The sequence below is a fragment of the Lygodium microphyllum genome, chromosome 5 (assembly GCF_053477565.2).
Source record: "Lygodium microphyllum isolate KBCC chromosome 5, Lygodium_microphyllum_v1.1.10, whole genome shotgun sequence".
Taxonomy (NCBI): Eukaryota; Viridiplantae; Streptophyta; class Polypodiopsida; order Schizaeales; family Lygodiaceae; genus Lygodium; species Lygodium microphyllum.
In genome coordinates this window covers 45010391-45029451 of record NC_141139.1, presented here as the reverse complement: position 1 = coordinate 45029451, position 19061 = coordinate 45010391, and positions in this window count along the sequence as shown.

Genomic DNA, 19061 nt, shown 5'->3' with positions numbered 1-19061 from the left:
GGATGAGCAGTCTTCTTCACAATGACCACAGTCGAGGTCCTTAACTCTTAGACCGGCACAACCTAGTGGCATGTACCACGTCATAGTTTCTTTCTAAGGCCCAAGCCGAGGGCTCTAAGTTCCATCACTTCTAAGCTTTAGCCATTACATGAGAGCATACGAGAACCAAGAGTCTTTGGCATTTTCGCTTAGGACATCTTAAATATAATTGTCTTTATCAGTTGTCATGTCACCAGATGGTTGATGGCATTCCACACTTGATGCTATTGCGGGATATCTGTAAAGCTTATCAAGTCAAGAAGCAATATCGTACAACATTCCCTTAGTAGTGTAGATATAAAGTTGAGGTATTCACTAATTACTATTTATGCATTGAACTTCATTTTACAAATAAATTATCCTTAAATAAACTCCATTAAGTATGAAATTTTATCAACACATTCTAACATGAAATAAAACATAGTCTCTTTTCATCTTTTTAACGAAGTTCCTCTCTACCTTTACTTATTATTTTTCTTTTATTTCTATAAAAAAATCATAGTATTCATAACAATTACACTGAAGCATATAGATGAAAATCCTCTAAACCACAGCTTCCTCGTGACCAATACATCTTAGGTGCAAAGTATCATCTATAAGTATTATCATTTTCTCTTAATATTTACTAATCATTCTCTAAAAATACCTAAAAATTGCAATTTTCACCATTAAAAATAATGTATGTTTATACTTAAAGCTCCACAAGGTTGAAAGTTTATAAAGAGGTCCCTCTAACCATGATTCAACTTTGTTTCAATATATTATTCTTAATCTCCCATTAATCTTCTTAATTATCTCTAATTATGGCAAAAAAATATCATTTTGGACACTAAAATGCTTGTATATCTCATTATACCCACCATCCGAAGGTGAGATTTCATTTTTAGGTTTGTTTCAATGTGTTTTAACTTTTTTTAAACTCAGTTTTTATCAATAATACTCAGATTTCTTTGGGCTGAGAAATAAAATTTAGACTATTTTTAATCATTTTCTCATAATTTCAATCCATAAAATGCAAGAATTCAACTCCATTCTTTTAGTTTGATACCAAAAATCAAAAGAACATTCCTTTCAATAGCATTTTTCATTCAAACTTATCATTTCACTTCAATTTTAACTACAAAAGAAAGTATACATTTAATGGAAGAAAGACTTGTTGTTAGCCATGTTCGATGATGTTGATGGTTGCTCCTTTCCCTTTGTGCCCAACAATCTCGAGATCTTCTCATCTCCTTCACTCCACACTAATATCTTCTAATCTTCCCTTAATCTCACTATAATTTTCTCCCTTTATGTAGTGAAATGGCCCTCGTGAATGGAATGAGAAGAAAGGAGACGGAAGAGGGAATAGTCTGCAATTAATGGATGCTAAAAAAGAGTTAGAATGATGCAACAAAAAATAATCAATGCTCCATATTGGCGCCCACATTCTTGGCCTCTTTCTCTCTCTTGAGTAACTCCTCTCTTCAGAAGACATTCCCTTCTCAACTTCTTGATTGTCCACATTCAAAATTTCAATTTTCACGGCCTTCTACCTCCCCTTCCTAGGAGGTCATCCATTCCAGTACTGTTCACGCCAGTGCGTGCTTAATTAGAAGTTTCCCATAATTGGGCTAGCCATCTAGCCCCCAAAACCTTAAGGTGATGGATGACCTCCGGTCTATCCAATTATGGACATCTTCCTCCATTTGGCCTAGGATTCAAACCTAGTCTCAATACATCATTGTTACACCGATAGTGAGCTAGTTTCCTCTAGCAAGTGTGGATTGCATTTCCAACACCCCCCCTAAATCCACACCTTGGTTGAGGTCCTAATGCCATTATTTCCAAGTTCTCTATGTTCTCTACTAAGTTTGTTGCTGAATTAGTAATGCATTTACCCTTATCTTGGCTTTGTGTGGATGTACCTTCACCTAAACAATCTTTCTCAAAATGGCCTTCACAACCACATTTGGCACACAAAGAAACATAATCCTTCCTCTTCTCCTCATTTGGGCAAATCTTAGCTACATGTCTAGGTTGTTCACATCTCTAGCAAACTATGCTTGTACCCATGTTATTATTCCTTCTAGGATTAGGATTTCTATATGGTGAGGGACTCCTTTCATTTTGAGAATATCCTGCATGTACTTGACTCCTTGTTTGGCATTGGACGTGTACCTTGGGGGAGCATACCTCTAGACATAAATGGCTTGGTGGTAGGGGGGTCCTATCAAGTAAGTCATGTTCTGATTATCCATATAGTTATAATTTGTTTGCATTTGGTTTTCTTGTTGTCGTAGGCATGCTGTTGTTAAATGACTGAACCATGGCTTTTCCCACACTAGGTGCTAGACCTTGGTGGGATGGGATTCCTTTGACCTGATACTGGGTTTGGCTCTATTGTAATAGTAGGTTGGTTGACATAACAAACTCCCTTCACATTGGGCTGCCTTACCTCATCTAGAATCTCTTGATTCATATCTACTAAATATTTGGATATTAGTTTAGCCACCTTAATCTCATCTAAACTCTGTCATGTAGACATAGTGACTATTGATGGTGATGGATATATCGAGGGTACCAAATATAGATTTAACCTTGAGTATGGCATTAATCATGGTGCCATACTAACACTTGTCATATGTGCAACTTGGGGAGCTATTGGAGCTCCCGCATATGGCATATTAGCTACCATAGATGAGGACATACATAAGGAAACTAATTCGAGGTTAATGTATAACCCCTTCCTCCTCAATTGTCCTAATTGCACTTCCTCCCACCATCATGCTTCTGTCTTTGTCTTAGCCAAAGTAGCTAGCTGCTTAAGACTCACATGCGGCTTAATAGTTTCTTGTAATCCCTTAATAAATTTTTACTTTTGCATATTGGCCATTTTGTCCCATTTTCCTAATTTGTGTCTCCATTTTTTCAATGTAATGTTCCACACTTAAATGGTCTTGAAAACCTTGCCACCTAAACTTAGTTAAAAGCGACTCTCTTAACACACTACATAAGTCACCCTTGTTAACCGTAAGATGAAAGGCAGCAGGACAATAAAGAAAATTGGTAAAGATGCACAAAGGTGAAAAAAGTAAAGAGAAGTGCAAATCAAGCAAAGGGTGCAAGGGATATAATTAATTGTAATATTATTTTGAAAGCTAAGTGCAATGCCCATGCAAGTTATAATATTTTCCACAATGTAGAAAGACCCATAGCTCGGTAAGGATGCATACACTAGATTTCATTCACTTTTGTGATGATTTGTGTAATCTAACATGTATACATAAATCGAGAAATGTGGGTGGTTAAGGGCCAAATAGGAGAGATGTGCACCCAACTTAAGTGGAAGCTAAAACTCAAAATCTAATATATAAGAATCGAAAAGTGAATGGATACGCTCATTCTTGTGGTGTGCAAACTTAAGAGTATGCTTCTTCTTCTTGCTTATAGTCTATCTACTTGTGCTCCATCTTGAGGGTGAGGGAGAGTGAGAGTGAGAGTGAGGGACTTCAGAAGTAAAGCTCCTTCATTGCATGCGTTCTTCTCTTCTTCGCCTTCTTGGATAAGAGGCAAATTTGAGAAGGGATCGGGTTGTCTTTCTTCTTATTTACATTTTCTCTCGTGGATCGGGTTCTTGTGGATCAAATTGGGAGCCATGAGTAGAGGTGGCAAATCAAGTACCATCACATGGATCGTGGAGCTACCATCGAGCTTTTGCTTCACAATGTCGAGGAGAAGGTAAGGTGGTGAGTTTACTACACTCTTCAATTGGTTTGCTCTTGCTTTCATGTTGTTTGGGAAAATAATGGATAGATTGATGAGTGCAGAGGATGTATAGGCAATGTGAGAGGTAGTCATTGCCAAATCGGATGAAGCACTTAACAATAAGCATTCAGAAGTTTAGTGGTCGTGAGCTTGCGAAAGCTTTGACATTTTGCTTTCATTGCTGGGACACAATAGAATCATCCGTGAAGAAAAACATTCTCTTTATCATGCATTGGAATAGAAGTAGTACTTCGAAACAGAATAGGAGTGCATACTTGAAAATCAATTAGGAGTGGTTTTGAAATGGGCGTGAGATAGAGTGGGGCGTTGATATTTGGATAAAAATGCGGAGTTAGAGCAGAATAGGGAATTGGGAATGCCCTTAAACAATAAAAACCTTTTTCTATTCAAAAAAAATCTAAAATGTTAGTCTATGTTTGACACCTTGTGGGGTTCAAACACATCCTGTGGGGTTTGAAAAGGGCTTACTTGCTAGTCCAGAGCACAGAGCTTGCAAAAGTAGGGGGTTTGCATTTGAATCTTCTTTGTTATGAATGAAACGCTTCACTCTTCATGTTGAATTTGTATTCTAGTCGTGGGAACATAAAGTTGGCTTGGGTGAGATTGAAGCGCAAGGAAGAGAAAGGGAAGAGGTGCGATAGTATAACAAAGGAAGTGAAGGCGTGTTAAAGGCTCCACCTTCCCTGGTACACATGATCATTATGCCTTGTTTTATTGGCTAAAAGGCCTCTAGCTTCTACATCTCGGCCGATGAGGCCTTGAACATTAAATTGGTCCCATATGCCCTTAATCCTTCCTCACCAATTCTCATCAATTGAACAAGTAGGCCTAAGAACGACAATATCGACCGTGTTGGCCTTTGGGAGAGGGTCAATGGACCTTGGCAACAAATTTGGCCTTCGAGGAGAATAAGGCTTCAAGCCTTTGATCATTGTGAGTTCAGATCGGCCTTTCACAAAAGCTATAAGGCTTAAAAAGACTAAAGGCTTGTGCTAGAGAAGTAGGCCAGGCCAATAGGCCTTTTATCTCACAATCAGCCGCCACTAATGGTAAGCCCCATCACCTCGGCGTCCTTCATAATTCAACCCACAGCCATCTTGTCTCCTCGTGCCTCCAACTCCGCCACCTCGTCTGCCTTAAGCGAGCTCTCCGCCACCCCTCTTCCACGGTCGAATAGGCAAAAATATGGGGAAAAAATAAAAAAGGCAATATTAATAGTAGCTGGGGGGCTAGTCCAAATAGTCGAATAGGCCACCCACCATGCAAGACAGCTAATGGCCTATATTCTAAGGCCTGTTGCCACGATGGCATTCAGCCATCGCCTACCTTGTCGCCTCCCCCTCGGATACCACCCTCCCACACGCTAACTCCCGCCACCTACCACACGCTCCTCGGCCCCACAATTCACAGCAGCAGCTCACCATGCACATTGCCCACGTGGCTACCCAAGGCCTCCCTGGTTTCGGCCAACCACGTTGACAATCGCGCCACGCCTTGGTGGGTAAGCATCGAGACTTCTCATTAGTAGGTCCACTCTTCAACGCTCGAACCGCATAGAAGGGAGATGTTTCATGCATATAGGCAAGGGGGGCTTTGCCTTCCCAAGAAGTTGCAAAATTTTGCTTCTTTCTTGCATCATTATGCTCATTGACACGTGCGTGTGGGCATCTATTGGAGAGGAATATCCGTAGAGTTTGTAAGGCTCCTAAGTCATCATCAACTTGTTGACTAAATAGGGGTGTATTGGGATAGGTCTGGTTACCTCAGGTTATCATGCATGTCCATTGTGTGGACCACAGTTAGTGTCACAATCATGAAAGACCTCGAAAGGATTGCTCCATAGGAACTTGAGCTTGTCCAAAAGTTTAAAGACCAGGACGAGTTGGCCATGGTGGAATAGTAGTTTTTTGGATAGTTAGTCAACTTGGTGTTTCTCCCAAGCTTGGACTTTGGATAGAATGTAGGTGCTACAGATCCAATCTTCTTTTAGTTGGGTGATTGCTACTATTTGGAATGGAAGTGATTCCTTTGACATAAGTTGGTTGTGTATTGCAAGTTAAAAACTTAGTACTACAAACTTTAGGAGTATAATGACTTCCAAATCAAGTGCTAATTTGTACAAGGTCATGCTAGCAGTGATCTTGAAGGAAGCTTTGAAGGCTCATAGTGCCATTAGAAGCTTATTATCCCAATCGTTTTTGTTTGGTCTACCAACTTGGTTAAAATTTTAGATAGGATCTTATTGGTTGATTTTTGCTAAGCCATTAGCTTGTGGACTTTATTGACAAAGTGTATATCTCTATTCACTAACCAGTTCAATTGAGTGCCATATTTGATGAAGATATCCTAGAATAAACATTTAACAACTGATTTGGTGATATTGTCTAGAAGGGCCCATGCTTCTACCCATTTGGCGCAATAATCTGTTGTGTCAAGATATACTTGTTTTTGTGTAAGCAATAGTTAGAGGAATGAATTCCAATCCTCGTTTTTAGAAGGATTCCAAAGGTAGAATTGGTCAGAGAGGCAAATAGTCTCTTTCTCTAGGCTAAACCATCCTTTGGTAGGAATCGCAGTACTAGACCCAATTGCGGACATCACCATGTATGATCGGCCACCACAAGCTAGCTTACTAGATTTTGCAAATTGTTACCTCAATAGTGAAGTGACCTTTGGTAATATCTTGATGGGCTTTCTCCAGGAAAGTAGGCTACTCAATTGGGAGGACTACTCTCTGTAACACTCTAGAGAGAGTGCGGTAATTCAATTAGCCCATGATAATCTCAAAATGCCAACTTTGGAGAGTCATTTGTTTCCATTGGTCCTTCTAGAGATGGGATGGTTTCTAGAAAATCCATAATTTCTTCATACTACTAGGACCAAGGAGGCTTTAGTACCTTAGGTTCTGGTGCATCCACTTTTGAGACATAATTGTGCATCCAAGAAATTAGCTTCAATACCAGTTGGTGGTTCTCCTGAATCAAGGCAAGATAGAAAGTCTGGAAAGACATGCTAAGTTTTGGGGTGATATATTACTGTATATTCAAAATTTTGTACCATTAGAATCCATTTGGCAAGTCGCCTAGTGACATTTTGGTGCTTGACTAAGTAGACTAAAGTTGAATGATCCACATGAAAAACGAAAGCATGCTTGAGAAAATAACATCAAAACTTCTTGATTGAGTAGATCATACCAAAACATTTTCATTTGATGATGATTGAATAGATTCTCTTTGCATTGGATAATCTTTTGCTTGCATAAAACACTAGTTGAAACCATCCATTGGCATCTTGTTGCATATGCACACTTCCAATAGCCATGTCATAGGCATCAACAAATACATGGAAAGTTTCACTCAATCTAGTGGGATCACAATGGGGGCCTTCGAGAGTCATAGCCGAAAGTTATGGAATTCCAAGTCAGCTTCTTCATTCCAATGATAGACATATTTGGCTACATGTGCCAATTTATTCAAGGGAACATCCAAGTGTGCCAAAAGTCCCCAGGTGGCGTGGCTATGCCATCAAATTCGGCCCAAGAATTTGAGGAGTTGTAGGTGGTGAATCTAGTACTATGGCTTGTATGATTGTAGCCACCTTGGTGGGGTCGATAGAGCAATGCCATTTTGAGAAATGATGTGGCCCAGTAAAATACCGAATAGCAAACACACATTTTAGAGGATTTAAACTTAAACTTATCTCGCAACAACATGTGAGGCAAAGCCTGAGGTGCATCAGATAAAGCATGGATTTTCCAAAGACACTAAAATCATCCAAACAAAATCTCATAAGATCAGTCAGATATAAGGCCCAAAAATCTTCTACATGTCCCTTTAGAAAGAGACCAGAGAATTCTTGAGACCGAACCACATCACTGTATAGATATACACTCTCCATACTGTGATGAAGGCTATTTTAGATTAATCTTCTGGAGCAAGGCAAACTTGGTTGTATCCACTGAAACCATTGAGAAAGGAGTACATCTCATAGCTAGCCACTTCATCCAATATAGTATCTAGATATAGGATGGGGAAGGGATCTAGGATTGTGGCCGCATTAAGCTTTCTATAGTCCACACATATTCACAACTTCTTGTTATTTTTTAGAATTATGGCATTCGGGGAAATCCAATCTGTTCAATCTGGAGTGATGAATCCAACTTGTAGTAGTTGATCAAACTCCTCTTTAACATGTTTGGCTATGTGAGGGTTCATCCTATAGTGCTAAACCCAGATCGGGATAGCATTTGGTTTTAGAGGAATTTGGTGTTGATAGAAGTGATGATCCAACTTGATAACACCCCTCGGGGGTCCACTAGGGTTTACTGTATGGTATCACGTGAGTGTAAGGGAGGGGGTTATTTAAGGGAAGGAAGGTACATTTTATAAGGTAAGGTCCTATAAATAGGGGGTAGATAAGCGGTATTTTCATATATTTCTTGCATGCAAGTGACGTCTCCTTATTACTACTAGTGAATCCCCCATGATAACACCTAGAGACATGTAATACATTGCTAAAAATTTTCACAAAATTGTACACAATTGACACATTGTTACCAAATTTTTACATTAATTTAATGCAAATGTGGTCCTAGTTATTGTCTTCGGAGGACAATGCAGTAATCTAGAAAGAGGGAAAAGAAGGACGTTACACTGAGCGTAGTGCTCTAGGACTTGTAATGGAGAACAAGGGGTTATTACTAATTTTCGTACAATGTCATAAGTTGCAAGGCAAGTTAGAGGTAGAGAGAGAGATTACATACTCTGCTAGGGACGATACGGTCAATATATTTAGAGATCTTGGCTCAGATAACTAGTGGTATAATTAGTTTTGCAAGATGTAAAGCAATACGATGGCAAAGGAAAGTATTGACAATTAGTTGCATATAGAGATTTCTCTTTGTTATCTTGCTTAGCGTGAAGTAAATGCTAGAGGTATGGTTGTTGTTGAAAATAATTTTATTTTATAGTCTTGTTGAGCTCATTGCTCGCAATCATATGGACAAAATTGCAAATGTTCAACAACGAGAAAGACATGGTGTCTGGGCACAGTTGGGAAGAGCTTATGCATTTCTTGGAATGCCTGCCACTTAAATTCCAAAAGAGCATTCCACTCCAAAGGATGCACAAGATCTTGACACTATCGAAGAAATCTCTCCATTCTTCCATGTTACCACTAAACCTTTTGGACTACACAGAGTCTGGGATCACCCTTGCTTCAAGAAATAAATTAGAACAATTATTTGTGTGTTCATAGGCACACTTGCAATTGCAATGCTTGCTACTAAGGATGGGACTTTCACACTTGCATGGTTCATTAAGTCAACAATTTATTAAGCTTGCTGATTTTAGGGCATGGCAAAGGTTAATGTCTGTGACACCCCAGGTTGAAGACGATAATCAAGGCATCCTTTTAGGATCAAGTGTGCAACTATCTAAAGACGAATCTGTAGTTAATGTCGAGATTCCACTTAAAGGACAAGAGGTTTTTGAGTGGACAAGGAGTTTCTTGGTCTAAGGAAAGGGCTACAAGACGAATTGAATGAAAAACTTGTGGCTCAAGCTATTCGTCGAGAGCAATGTTGATCGTGTCCTCCTTTCAATGCTGAGGTATCTGCAAAACTCCTCACACACATGGAGGAAACTTGTGGTAGACAAAGTCCTATTTTAACACAGCAAGTCTGGAAGCTAGCGGAGGAAAGTCAAAGTAGAAAAAGACCAACTTCAGCTCCTCTTCTTCCTGATCTAGAATCGATAAGTGGTTTCTATGTGAGAGTATGCTCATTTATAAGCAATCAAAGGGATGACGAACCCTTGATGGAAGTTTTGGTTCATCGCCTCAAAGAGCTTTTTAGAGGGTGGTGATGGATTTTGGAAAAAAGTAAAGAAAATTGAAAAAAATGATTAGAACCATGATAGAGAGAGGGCGTCTTCATGACATTTAGGAAGGAGGGAGAGAGAGAGTCGAGAGGAGAAAAAAAGAGAGGGGATTCGTTAGACATTGACAACAGTGATGCAGATGAGGATGATAGCGATAATGATGAGGGGATTATAGAGTGCCTAGAAAAGACTGTGTTGGATGGGTAATGAGTGCAAACAATGACAACGACAGAGGTTGGAAAGAGAAGAGAAAACAACGACATTTAGGAGAGAGGGTGTGATCGGATGGAGTCTTGCTTTCTGTTGAAAATTGATTGAAGGGGGAAAAAGAACTTAATTTGCATGGGATTAAAGTAAAAAAAACTTCAATTGAATGATTTTTCTTAACTTGGAAGAGAGGGTGCTTTGTAGAAGAGGGCGCCTTGCAAAAAATGTTGCTAAGGAAAGCAAGAAGAGGGCACCTTGCAAAAAAACTCAATGAATTGCTAAAAAGAATGCATAATCGACTACCTGAAAGGCTGGACAAGGCACATAAACCATGGCAGACATCAATGTGATCCCAATGTCTCTTCCCTTCTTCCATCGTCTTCTTTTGGTGATAAATGCCAACATGGAGCTTCAACACAACCAAGCAAATTGAAGTGGCAAGCCGGTAGAATGATTTTTGGGCTTCCAATAAATTGGCCTCGCACATGATTTCGCGGACAGATTGAGAAGATAATCAATTATTCTCCTTTCCTTCATGAGTTGTCATCTTATCTCAAACAATAAGCCATAGCCATTAAGTTCATAATTCGAGCTTAATCTTTAATTCATAAGAGGCTATTCATATTACACACAAATAAATGGGCAAGTTTGTAATCTCAGGAGAAGAAAAAAAAGAAGAGCTTGTGTTCACGATGACGGAGTAGACCCCGCCCCCTAGCTAGATTGCGGGACGTGTACTTCCAAAGACAAAATCTTGACTTGCGTGTTTCCAAGTAAGCGCCTAATCCGTTTAATAAAAATAAGTGGTATGAAGTTATACTTTTCTTGGTTTAGAATTTTTATAAAAAGTCTTAAAACCTGATTTTCAATTGTGAATAGTTGTTAGTATTTATGTATGTCTGATTATATATTTTGAACATAAAAAATAACTAAAAATACTTTAAAAATGCTTTAAAATGGTATAGATAAATTTTTATAAAATATTTTGTTGAATAGTTATAAGATATAATATTTTTCTCATGATATCTATACTACTAAAAGTATTTTGAAATTTTTTTAATTTTTTTGGAAGATGTTTAACATGCCTTTAAAATTAGAACTGATTATTTTGAATAAAAATTACATTATTTATTGATGAAAATCATATTTTTAACTCAATAAAAATTAAAACCTTTTATGTAAAAACTAAAAATATGGTTTCTAATGTTTTTTGAAATTTTCTTGGGGTTAAAGAAAAAGGAAATTAATTTGATGTTATTACTTTGAAACACTATTAATATCAAAATATGGTGTTTTCGACTTCACGCAAATTAAGAGTGTTCACAAAGTACTAAGTTATACCATATGGGAGAAGAAAAATGTTTAAAAGGGAAATTAAAGTTTATGGATTTGTGAAAAGTTAGTAGATTGTTTTGAATGTTTGATGATTAGTAAATAATAAAAGGACTTTCTTATATAAAGGCGGAGAAGGAATAATTTAAAAAGAGCTTAAATTGAGGTGTGTAGATAGATCTATTAAATCTATTCCCTGAAACCAATTCCCTAAGGGATAAAACCTAGGCTAGTATCCTAGTGTCCAGTATAGAGACAGCCGTGAAGGTTAAAAAACAAAAGTGAAGTGCAAGAATAAGTAAGCTTATTGAGTTCTAGATATTCGATTAGTTGGACTACTATAAAGGAGTGTTGCAAATATCATGGAAGGCTAGATAGAGTTGTTGCAGTTAGTGGCAAAAAAATCACCTATCTAGTGCAACAACTCTTAGGAGTGGACTTGGCAACCGGGTTAAAAGTGGCTTAGTCATTCTTTGGTGCATTTTTCGGGAGCCAAGTGCACTTGAACGGGTGATTGGTCTCCCTATGATATTTAAATCCCAGGTATTTATGAGTGAACATGAGGTTTCTTTTCTAAGGGACTATTTTTCAAATTTGCCTCAAGATTGCCAAAGGAGAATATTGGATTGGGCAAGAGACACAGAATTAGTAGAGAGGGGGTAAATATTTTGGCCCGCGATTAATTGTGGACGTAGAACAATTATCTTCACATGGAGTTGGGGCTATAATGATTGCGCGCAAACCATAGATTTATTAGTAGCGCACTTTGGGTTAAACATATGCAATTGAAATAAATACAATTAGTGTGTCGTACCATTTTGATTGGTATTATTGCAACGCTTATCTAACTTTTAGAAGAGTGGTATGTGACGAGGTGTTCCCTTGGATACGTGTATCCAGAGGTTTAAAAGTTACATTTGATACAAAAGACGTTAGAGACGTCATTGAAATTTTAGGCCTAATTCCTGAGCAAGGAGAAAAGTTGCCTTATGGAGAAATAGACCCAGAATTACCAATCATTCTCAAACTTCTAAGCGCACATGCAATCAAGAACCTAACTTTAGAGTGCTAAATAAAATATGAAAAATTTTGGAGTATGACAACAATAGCTATTTCATTAATAGTGGATGAATTCAGAGGAGAGAAGGAGATAACAAAATGAAGCTCGAAATCAACGAGCTAGAGAACGTGCCGCGCGATAGGAGGTTTGGCTATTAGAAAGGTGAAGGAGACTCATATCAATGGGATCAAGTGGCCTCAGGCACCAGTAGTGTCACTGGGGAAAGGAGTAGACAAAGTAGCGAAAGTAGAGAGAGTGAAGCTAATGCTACAATAGGAAGTACTGAACCACCCTTTGATTGGGATTTAGACTCGAATTTTGAATTGCACCAATTATTTAAGGAGTCAAAAGAGGTTCCGTGGCTAGAGCGAGTAGCGAATTTCAAACTACGATCTTTGTTTAGAATTTCCCACAAGGGAGATTCAATTCAAGTCATACTTGATCTAGGGTTGAGATTGTTATTTAAGGAGCCCAAGGAACTTGCGTGGCTTGATATTACCAAATATTTATGGTTAGAGATATTATTTAGAGAAACAATGGCACACAACCCAGTTAGATTAGCTGACTTCATGCAATTTGGGGGACTATGGGATGAGGATCCCGATGCACATTTGCAAAGATTTGAGGTGAAATGACCAAAGCTTCATATCTTCCTTGTAACACTAAAAGATGAAGTAGCGAGGTGGTATGGGAACCTAGATGCCCAACATAAAGTGACTTATGATGCCTTATCAAGAGTGTTCCTAGAAAAATTTCGACGGCAAGGTTTCCAAGATAGGCTAGCCCTTCAATTGGATTATTTGTCCCAAGGAACAACCAAAAGTGTTGGACATTACATTGAACATATGGAGACAATTATTCGAAAGATGAATCTAGCTCCTGATGAGCCCACACAAAGCATAAATTTATTGATGGGCTTAATCCTGAAGTTCATCAACATATTATCCTATAACGACCAGCTACACTGGCGGATGCTAAAGCACATGCTAGATGGTGGGAAGAAGTGCAACTTAGCCAACAATGACGGAGGGACTTATTCAAAGAACCTTGAATGGAATATCCAAGCACTTCAAGTGGGATATCTAAGAACGTATCTTATGTGATAGTTTCTTTAAATCCATCGGTAACTGCAGGTTCTAATGTATAAAGTGTACTGTTAAATCCATACACTTCCATTCCAACCTATATGATGCAGACAAGAATGCCTTGTATGCCTCAATCTCAATCCCCCCTTGATGAGGTGAAAGTAGCTGATATTATTGCAAAATCCCTAGGAAAGTTGAAGGAGAAGATCATGGGTGCAGTGCAAGCACCCTTGAAAGAAATTTATTCGATAACAACATAGTCTTCTAGTGCACAACAATCCTCGAGCAGCTCAACTCCAAACCCACCTAGATCCAATATCTGGTGTGGTAAGTGTCATGGGTATGGCCATGTGACTACACAGTGTCCGATGCCTTCAAGACTAATGCCTGACCATCTACCGTTCTGTACTTTTTGCCTTAAGACAGGGCATCTAGATACAAATTGTTGACATAAGATAGGCCAAGAGCAACAACAAGCTCGTTCAATATAAACAAATTATAATTACATAGATCATACTAATACGACTTATTGATGGAAAGAGAGGAAGAAATTCTCCTTTTAGGAGAAATAATGGTACTTTTCGTAATCCAATGGGGGAAAATGGACAACAAAGGCCTAGGGGATCGGTAATTTGTTATCGAATCAAGACTTTACTCCTCTTTGTAAGAGATGTAGTGGTGAAGGGCATCACGAAGAGAATTTCCCTAAGCGGGAAGATAACAAAACTAATGACATGGATAAGCAAGTTTTTAAGGAACCCTCAACCTCATCTGCAAACTTAGTTGAAGTAGAAACAACAAGGCAAGAGAATGGGGTTAGGTCTAAAATTATACCCCATAGGGTGACCTTTAAGGCTGACCCCATGATTGGTGTGGTTACTAGAGCACAAAAGTAGCAGCAAGGTCTTGAGGAAGAGAGTCTACAATTAAAAGGAGCAGTGAATGATAAATCTAAGGATATAGATCCTAATGTGGAGCTACTTGAGTCAAATTCTCCACATCATTCCTATGACCATGCATTATTACCCGTGCCCTTAGCAAATCTAAAGATTCAAGTAGGGGTAGCTCCTTTTCCTGAATGAATGATACCTCCCAAGGAAGGAAGTAAAGAGCTGACAGAATTTGTGAACAAGACCTATGATCTTTGGGCTAGGTTAGAACAAGTATCTTTGACCATTAACCTTCGGTAATTGCTAGAAATAGTACCTACATGTCGAAAGCAACTCTATCATAAATTAGTTCGTGGTTGAAGGAAAAGGATTGAGACTAATGCTTCTAAAGTAACCACAATTGCTTCCAAAATAAAAACAACTCAAGATGTAAAAACAATAGATTTATTTATGGATCCAAGAGCTCCAGTTATAGATACTACTATTAATGGCCACTTGTTGAATGAAGTACAGTTAGATGGTGGCTCAGCAATCAATTTGATGACAGAAAAAGCAATGCAGGAATTAGGATTGAAGAATGTAGAACCTACCCATATAGTTTTATGTGTGACTGATCAAAGGAAAGTGATTCCTTTGGGGTTACTTCGCAATGTGAAATCTGTAATTGATGGCCTAGAATTTCATGTGAATTACTTAGTAGTTCACTCATTGTCAAATATCTCTTTATATTTTGTGTTGCTAGGTTGACCTTGGTACCAAGCAAGGTTCAGGATTGGTATAAAGGTTTAATTGTGATTGGTCCTCAAAATGATCGGGTTAAGATACAAGTTATCACAAAAGGGTTTTTGAGGGAGTCAGGAGATGAAGTAGTTAGCGAGATGGATGAAAAATCTCGTAGTGAATTCTATGATTCAGAAGTAGAAAGGACCGATAATGAAAGGCCTTATGCCTAGTTATTTAAAGCACAATGACCAACAAGAGTATAAAAAGTAGGGGTGAACATTATGCATCAGCCTAACAAAGTGGAATAAGTGGATATTGGTGAATATGATGTTAATTTTTCATCACCACCTCAGAAGACACAACCCTAGACTATTTAATGGTTTTAGTAATGGAGGATAAATATCGTGAGGATGCAATCCATGAAATCAATGATTTGAATGGTTTATTTCTTGAAGCATATCCTAGATTTTGTAAAGATGAGGAAGAAGGTAACGCTAGGGATGTATTTTTTGCATATAATAGATTGGAAATCTTTTCACCTAATGATTTGGAGGATGAGGCAAGAACATCTAACCTAGATGAAAATTCAATAAGCTCCTCAATTACTATGGAGGAAGTCGATACTATTGAGAATGATTATAGCGAACTTAAGGAGAGTTTAGTTACAACATTTTCTTATGAGGTAGATAATCTACCTTTTGGGTTCAAACACTTCTAGTGGTTGCTAAAAGAACTTATTATTGTCAGCTAGGAAAGAAAGAGAGAGACAGAAGAAACAAGGATAGTTGCAATCCTTTGCAACAACCGATATTACATCATGATAGAGACGACCCATATTCGGCTTTCAAAAGATCTTCACAGACATTTAATGAAGGTCATGGTAATTCTGATAGGATAATCATAGAATTAAATGAGGCTTTGGAAATAGAACGTGAGGCAGTAGTGAATAGTTGTGAATGAAGCAATGAAGGAAATTGCCGAGTTACAAAAAGAAAAGTTAGAATTCCAATTTAGGGAGAGGTGATATCTAGAAGAATTTTCACTTCTAGAGATGTATTTAGAAGAGCAAGGATCTAAAATTAATAATGATGTGCAACAAATGGAACAAATATCACCTATTCCTAGGAAATGCTCAATTGGATGTGAGTAAACAAATGAATATTATAAAATAAGTAAATCTCTATCTACTTCTGGCATTGGATTACAAAAGAAAAACTCCACTACAACTCCTTGGTTATATCAGTCCCTTAAGCGCTCTATGAGCAATAGGAAAAAGTCATATCATTATTCTAAAGGGCAGCTAGGGGGATATCATAGAAGGCAATTGAAAGCAAGCAAAGCTCGCTTGCCAAGTATATGTGAGGTAGTATTACCTCATCCTAAAGAGAGAGTGATGGATTTTACTATATATGGAGATGGAGTTGAACTAGAACTTAGAGGGTTTGAACCAGAGCTTAGAGTCATTCCTATAGTCAAGAGACTTAAAACTAAGATAATAAATAATAAATCAATTAAGTTCGGGAGAGTATATCTATTTATTCTTCTAAAAATGCAAAGATTCAGAAAAATGAACAAAAAGAAAAGAAAAGAAAAACACCCTAAAGATTGAAGGATTGAAAAAGAAAAAGAAAAAACCAAAAGAAGATAACAATTGCCTCTAAGGTCTTGGTAGGCTATAGGGATTTCCTTGACGGGTGCCCTACGTCGTCCGATGCCTTGCATCTCTTTGGGATGGGACCTTTTGGGAAGGAGAATAAATATATACTCTTTTGACTTTTCAAAAAAAAAAACTCATGAAATTTTGGAGTTAGGGACCATTGAGACTGGTTGTTCTAGTAGAACATGGAGGGTTAGCAGTTAAACCATAGGAGTCCTATTTGGTATTGTAGTATTGGATTGCCTTGTTTGGGTTCTTTGTTAGGCATGGGCCTTATCAGTGATGCTATTTTAGCAGCAATATTCCTAGTGGGATAGTAGTGTGGCATTTTCTTGCTTAGAGGGATTATTGTTGCTTAACGACTCTAGAAAGCTTCGTAGTTTGTATGCTCCATGCATTGGATGCAACTCTGTTATGCACTTAAGTGGGGCAAGTGAGTGAGGGGGAATGCTAGTTTTGACAAGTTTTTATACAACCTACTTGCAAGATTTATCTTGTTTCATTCATGATCAGACACAAGTCTATTTTTTTAAATATGCTTTTTCAATGTCTACTAGTCTTCTATGTGCACTTTTGTAGATCTTGTACCTATGCTCACGAGGACACTTCACAATTAAGTGAGGAAGAGTATATTTTTCTTTGGAGGATGCTTAGTAGTGCTCGTGGGAGTTGTGTTCATGTTGCTGGATGTTCGTGATGTAGCTGTGCTTGCAAGGACACTTCACAATTAAGTGGGGCAGAATGATAACACCTAAAGGCATGTCATACATTGCTAAAAAATTTCACAAAATTGTACACAATTGGCACATTGTTACCAAATTTTTACATTAATTTAATGCAAATGTGGTCATAGTTATTGTCTTCGGAGGACAGTGCAGTAATCTAGAAAGAGGGAAAAGAAGGACGTTACACTGAGCATAGTGCTCTAGGACTTGTAGTGGAGAACAAGGGGTTATTACTAATTTTCGTAGAAATTGATGAGCCACAAGTTAGAGGTTGAGAGAGAGATTACATACTCATGTAGGGATGGTACGGTCAACACATTCAGAGGTATTTGCTCAGATAACTAGGGATGTAGCTAGTTTTGCAAGATGCGAGTCCAAAGCAATACGATGGCAAGGGAAAGGATTGACAATCAGTTGCATATAGAGATTTCTCTTTGTCATCTTGCTCAGCATGAAGTAAATGCTAGAAGTATGGTTGTTTGTTGAAAACAATTTTATTTTATAGTCTTGTTGAGCTCGTTGCTCGCAATCATATGGACAAAATTGCCAATGTTCAACAACGAGAAAGACATGGTGTTTGGGCATAGTTGGGAAGAGCTTATGCATGTCTTGGAATGCTTGCCATTTAAATTCCAAAAGAGCATCCCACTCCAAAGGATGCACAAGATCTTGACATTGCCGAAGAAATCTCTCCATTCTTCCATGTTACCACTAAACCTTTTGGACTACACAGAGTCTCATTAGCTGGGACCACTCTTGCTTCAAGAAATACCATTAAGTCAACAATCTATTAAGCTTGTTGATTTTAGGGCATGGCAAAGGTCAATGTCTGTGACACCCCAGGTTGAAGACAATAATCAGGGCGTCCTTTTAGGATCAAGCGTGAAACTGTCTAAAGACAAATCTGTAGTTAATGTCGAGATTCCACTTAAAGGACAAGAGGATTTTGAGCGGACAAAGCAATTTCTTAGTCTAAGGAAAGGGCTACAAGACAAGTTGAATGACCAACTTGTGGCTTAGGCTATTCATCGAGAGCAAGGTCAATCGTGTCCTCCTTTTAGTGCTGAGGTATCTGCAAGACTCCTCACACACATGGAGGAAACTTGTGGTAGACAAAGTCCTATTTCAACACAGCAAGTCTGAAAGCTAGCAGAGGAAAGTCAAAGTAGAAAAAGACCAACTTCAGCTCCTCTTCTTCCTGAACTAGAATCGATAAGTAGTTTCTATGTGAGAGTATGCTCGTTTATAAGCAATCAAAGGGATGATGACCCCTTGATGGAAGTTTTGGTTCATTGCCTCAAAGAAATTTTCAAGGAGTGGTGATGGATTTTGGAAAAAAAATAAAGAAAATTGGAAAAAATGGTAAGAACCATGATAGAGAGAGGGTGTGTTCTTGACATTTAGGAAGGAGGGAGAGAGAGAGTCGAGAGGAGAAAAAAAGAGACGGGATTCGTTAGACATTGACGACGGTGATGCAGATGAGGATGATAATGATAATGATGAGGGGATTATAGAGTGCCTAGAAAAGACTATGCTGGATGGGTAATGACTGCAAACAATGACGACGATAGAGGTTGGAAAGAGAAGAGAAAACGACGACATTTAGGAGAGGGGGCGTGATCGGATGGAGTCTTGTTGTGCTTTTGAAAATTGATCGAAGGGAGAAAAAGAACTTAATTTGCATGGGATTAAAGTA